The sequence below is a fragment of the Rhinolophus sinicus genome, chromosome 18, assembly GCF_057876585.1.
Source record: "Rhinolophus sinicus isolate RSI-liver-muscle chromosome 18, RSI-T2T, whole genome shotgun sequence".
Lineage (NCBI taxonomy): Eukaryota > Metazoa > Chordata > Mammalia > Chiroptera > Rhinolophidae > Rhinolophus > Rhinolophus sinicus.
The window spans coordinates 40,282,697-40,288,696 of NC_142518.1; the positions used below are offsets into that span (position 1 = coordinate 40,282,697).

At 48.0% G+C, this 6,000-nt stretch overlaps 1 protein-coding gene across 26 annotated transcripts in view; it reads right to left on the bottom strand.

The window, feature by feature from the left end:
* LOC148754611 (P antigen family member 3-like) overlaps positions 1–5,349 on the bottom strand; it is a 113,959-nt gene extending 108,610 nt beyond the window's left edge. For 22 of the 26 annotated variants that reach the window (XR_016020067.1, XR_016020062.1, XR_016020056.1 and 19 more), the window contains exon 1: positions 5,193–5,349. The gene's annotated coding sequence lies outside the window, so the exon portion shown is untranslated. The other 4 variants (XR_016020065.1, XM_088795253.1, XM_088795252.1 and 1 more) reach the window with 4 other exon arrangements.
* Between the last annotated feature and the right edge of the window lie 651 nt (positions 5,350–6,000).

Consider the following 6,000-nt stretch of genomic DNA (forward strand, 5'->3'; position numbering starts at 1 on the left):
GTTGATGATAGCCATTCTGACTGGGGTGAGGTGATATCTCATTGTGGTTTTGATTTGCATTTCTCTGATGATTAGTGATGTTGAGCATTTTTTCATATGTCTATTTGCTATTTGTATGTCCTCTTTGGAGAAATGTCTCTTCAAGTCCTCTGCCCATTTTTCAATTGGGTTGTTTGTTTTTTTGTTGTTGAGTTGCATGAGTTCCTTGTATATTCTGGATATTAGCTCCTTATCGGAGACACTGTTTGCAAAAATCTCCCATTCAGTTGGTGGCCTCTTTATTTTGTCGATGGTTCTTTTGCTGTGCAGAAGCTTTTAAGTTTGATATAGTCCCATTCGTTTATTTTAGCTTTTACTTCCATTGCCTTTGGAGTCAAATTCATAAAATGCTCTTTGAACCCAAGGTCCATAAGTTTAGTACCTATGTTTTCTTCTATGCAGTTTATTGTGTCAGGTCTTATGCTTAAGTCTTTGATCCATTTTGAATTAATTTGGTACGTGGTGACAGATAGAAGTCCAGTTTCATTCTTTTGTACGTGGCTATCCAATTCTCCCAGCACCATTTATTGAAGAGGCTGTCTTTCCTCCATTGTATGTTTTTTTGCTTCTTTGTCAAAAATTATCTGTCCATATTTATGTGGTTTTATTTCTGGGTTCTCAATTCTATTCCACTGGTCTACATGTCTGTTTTTCTGCCAATACCATGCTGTTTTGATTATTCTTGCCTTGTAGTACAAGCTAAAGTCAGGGAGTGTGATACCTCCAGCATTGTTCTTTTTTCTTAAGATTGCTTTGGCTATTCGGGGTCTTTTGTGGTTCCAAACAAATCTGATGATTGTCTTTTTAACTTTCTTATTAGCATTTAGTTAATGCTGAATTTACTCCCCAGCCATAAGTTTTTGTTTCTTCAGTATCTTCTGGGAGATCTTTTTCGTCTGTTCAACCTCTTCTTCTGGTTTAGGAACCATCTGTTCTTTCCGTTAGGATCATCTCAGTGTGGCAGGGAGAGCTCATGTGTGGGTTAATCGGCCCGTCAGCTCGGTAAGTTCTGTGCCTTATCTTGGGAGCTTTGTTCCCGTAGGTGTGTTCAATGAGCAGAGAATCTACATCTAAACCCTTCAGTTCAGCATTACTCTCTGTATTTTTAAGCATGTGCAGTAAAAATTCTGCACTCTTTTTGGGCCACCGACCTGACATCCAAGCCCACTGTCTCCCTGGGCACACCTCCCAATTCCACCACTGTAACGACGGAATGGTACACAATACTCTGTAAGGTGACATCCTTTAGATACTTGGTAGGTTTTTGGATATACATACTCTTGCATATGGGCAGCCTCATGAGTGTTCTGAAAAATGAAAATGAAGATTTGAACCTCTCGATGTACATGATTTTGTAGGGTCCCTGAGTCAAGTGAATAGCGAACAATTTTCAGAGGTCACCTCAGGCTGCTTACGGGAAGAGCCCATCTCATGATCTGACATAGAAAATGAGTGGAGGGATGTGCCTTTCTTCCCTGTATAACACAGACACCCAGCACAGTGACTCCACCGTGGTTGGAGCTTGGTGAATTGTAGCTAAATGAATAATCTATCTCTCTGTGTTTCTTATACACACACACACACACACACACACACACACACACAATATGACCCAAACTCAAAAAAGGAGAAAATCCTGCGTTGTGCTAATGTGGATGGACTCTGAAGGGTTTATGTTAAGTGAAACAAGTTAGACAGAGAAAGACAAATACTGTATGTTCTCTCTATGTGGAAACAAAAAAGGCCAAACTCAGGGAAATAGAGACTAGAGTGGTGTTTGTCAGGGGCTGGGGAAAATGTTGGCCAAAGCGCACAAACTTGCAGCTAGAAGAGGAATATCTTATGGGGACCTCATATACAACATGTGACTATGATTAGCAATATGGTATTATATACTGAAAGTTGTTAAGAGAGTAGATCTTAAATATCATCACACGCAGAAGACGGTAATCGTGTGAGGGGATAGAGATGTTAACTAACCCTGTGGAAATCCTTTCACGATATAGATGTGCATCAACTCATCATGCTGTACACCTTAAATTTACATATGGCACATGTCAATAATATCTGAAAGCTGAAAACACGCTGTCCTCGCTCTGTCAAGTGGGAGCCCCTTCAAGCTACTTGCTGAGTCTTTCTGACATGTCCCCATCATTCCTTGAACTTAGGCTCATTATTCACACCACAAATTGAGCCTGAATCCTGCATCCTTTCCCTTCCCCAGTCCAGGAACCAATCATTTAATGGAGAATGGTATTGAGAAGTGAGGATCTGGGGCCTAAGTGTGATTACTGCTATAGGATTGTTGCGGTACCCAAAACTATTGGAATATACGTAGGTACCCACTCGAGCACAGACACATGTAAACATGTACATCTGCATCTATCAATCTTTCCTTATATACACGTGAGTGTATATATATATTGAAAACAATGAGTTCACATGGAGGCCTCCATTCCAGCATAACATCTCAGACTTTGTTCCAGTTTTCTTCATTTCTAAATTTGAAACTCCCCTTTCTAGAGTGAGAATCGAGGCCTCCATAGTCCTAATATACTTAGTGATTTAATGACACCTAATGTGCATAGACCATCCTTCTCACACAGAGGCCCGCCTCACATACTGTGCCGAAGTATCCCCTGCCCATGACCTACCTCTGCAACCTACTCAGCATTGAATCCCGGAGCCAAGTAGCCTTCTCCCACCCAACCCCCAGGGACATCGTCCTACTCGCCTGGGGCTCTGTCACCCACTGCACCAAGTCCTTGGGTGTGGATGCCCTCCTCAGACTGCCTGCACTCTGACTCCCCAAGTTGAAATGCCCCTAGAAGCATATGCTTGCCTTGCCCTGCAGCACCTCATGTGACAGCTTTAGGACGGAACTGCTCTGGCACAAAAGAGAAGGGAAGTGAAAGAAGGGTCAAGGCAGAGGAAACGGTGAACATACCTAATAAAATCACTTAATTAAGGTGAATCGAGCCAAATCCAGGGAATACTATGAAGCCCGAGTGATTAAGCTCACTGTTCTGCAGCCTCCCCTTCCTCCCTCTCTCCTCTTACCGAGTTCCTGTTTCATTCCTACGGTCCTGCCTTCCATCAAGAGGAGAAATATTATCGTGGTCAAGATGCCTGGATTGTCATTTATACCAGCTGGATGGCCGACATTCACTGTGGATGGTGTCTGCCCTGCAGCGCTGACAGACAAATCCTGTTTCCCATGACGGAGTCTATGATTGCACTCCGTTTTTAGCAATTTCCGATATGAGGGGGAGAACAGCCTCAGCCACTACTCGCAGCCTCAGGTCTGTCGTCTAGAAAACGAGGTTGACCTCACCTCCCTCACAAGTGGGAAGAGAAACGCAGAGCGCAACACCGGACACCTTTCACGAGCGCTGTGAGCCAAACCCAGTGATGAGGGCTTTCCAAGCACCCCAGGATCCCCTGACTCCCAGGAACACACCAAGTGGATTTCCGCCTCAGCACTGTTGCACGTGCTGTTCCTTCTGCCTGGCATGCTGTTCCCTCAGGTAATGTACGGCCTGCTCCCTCACTGCCTCCAGGGCTCTGCTCACTCATCACCTTTTCAGGGAGACCTTCTCTGACCACGCTCAGTACGTTAACACCATCTCCCCTCATAGCCTTGCCCGTGACCCGTTATTTTCTGTCTCCATAGCAGTTGCCACTCTCAGATATGTTATACAGGTACTGAGCAACTCTATGAAATCACACATTCTACCAATGTTGTTCTGTGTTGTACCCCATCTCCTAGAACGCTGCTCAGGTACATACTGTAGCAGGTACTCAGAAATTTCCTGTGGAAGACTGACTGGGAGTCAGGCTCATTACACACATTGCTAAGATGTACACTACCTTCCAATATGGGAATTGGCCCCATTTTATTGATTATGATGCACATCAAGTCTCCAGGAGACAAGTGACTTGCCCAAGGACACACAACCAAGACGTGGAGCTCCAGGCTTTGGAATCACAACTGACAGCTTCCAAATCCCTCAGGTCTTACAGAGAGACCTCACACCCAAGAAGGCAAGAGATCTCACCAGACACACAAACCCCAAACAGCTCACATACCCAGAGACACCAAACACAGCTCACTGAACAAAACCTAAAACAGATTCCAAACGTCTCGGCACAGAGAGGTCACCACTTGTGTCACAGACTCCCAAACACAGCACAGACCATACACACTGTGACAGCCCCCACCCCGACAGACCAAGGTCCTCGTCCCAGGAAACAAATTAAAACTGCTGATACCTCACACCCTGCAGATAGGCTCCCAAAGCACCCAGGCAGGGCCACTGAATCCAACGGCTCCGAAAGCAGAAAGACAGAAGTTCAGTTAACTCCGAAACACCCCATAACCTTAAGATAAAGTCCGCATACAAATCAGAGAACCTACACCCTGGACACAGACCCCAAACAGCTCACCTACTTCCTAGCTTAACAGAAAGCCTCCCCCGAACCCACTCAGATCAGAGCCATCACAGCTCCGGACCCAGAATCACAAAGTGCTCGGAGCCCTCATTCCCTGGGGTGCGGTCACACACACACGGAGATCTCCACCCAGGACACAAACGCCGAGAACCACAGAAAGTGCACACCCAGGTACATGTGTACAGGCCCACGAGCCGCAGAGACCTTTAGTCCGTGGCCACAGAATCCACTCACAGAAAACCTCCCATTCCCGCACAATCCCTCAAAAGGCTCAGAGGGATCCCATGTACCCGAACAGCACCTGTGATGTGGCACCTCGCGATACACATCCCCAAAAGCCTGACACTGCTTCACTCCCCACGCAGGGACACCGAAGAGCCCACACACCTCTCCCAGGACCTTAATTGCGTGCGTCTGAGACTCCCTCCGACGCCGTGTCAATCGCGCCGGACTAGGCTGGTGACTGAAACAGGGCTAACCTACGCTAAGGAGCTCACGTGAAGACAGCGCCGTCACCCGCGAATGCAGCGTCGGACACTGACTCCACGCCAGCGACTGCGCGGAACTCGCCACTGCCAGGGGCGGCATTGTCAGCCCCGTCCGGACACTCAGGCGGTGAGGAGTCCAACTCGGAGAAACTTCTACGCTCTGAAGACACACGCGCGCGCGCGCGCGAACACGCGGGCACACACACGCCTCACCCTCAGCTCCAGCTTGCAGTCAGGCGACATCCCACACAGATGGCCAATGGGACCGGGGCTGCCAGACAGGGAGGCCAAGATGACAGGTCCAGCCGGAGCCATCCTGCGCCCACCGAGGGTTTCATCCGTAAATCTCGCCGTGACCAATCACCGCCCAGTTTGCACATGGTCCCGCCCCTTATCCTGGCACCAATAACTCACTCCCGGTTTGTCCCAGCTGGATGCGACCATGTAGAAAGAGAAGGGTGGACTTAGAGAATTGAAAATGATTTCCACAGCTTCAGACCCGGTGTCCACTCAGATTCCAACTTGCCGGGAGAATACTGAGGTCTGAGTTCTGATGGATCCGATCTATGTGTACACAGACTCTGAATGTTGTGATACACACAATGGATTTTTCCGAATCTCCCCCTTAGTGGTACGTCCCTGAGTAGACTGTCCTAGTACTAAAACCGTCAGTGGTACGTTCCAGGCAGCAACTGTTCCCTCGCGGGCGCCCCTTGGCGGTGGGAACCTGAACTGGCTCATCCATACAGATGCACATGGACTGGTCCCCAAAGGGTGGGAAGGCAAAAGTCAGCATGAAAACCCCAGTTCGCTGCACTCTTGCATTCTTGGAAGTGTCTTTGTGACCTGAAATGTACCTCCCTGCAGTGGCCGCTATGATGCCAGGGAGCCTTACAAGCTTTTCTCTGTGCTGAGCACGGTGCTGGCTTCTGTCTCCTGGGTAACGCAGAATAGATCTAGTGGGGCAACCCCACCACAGTCCCCCAAGGGCAGGAGGGCTAGACCTCCCGACTGGGGTCAG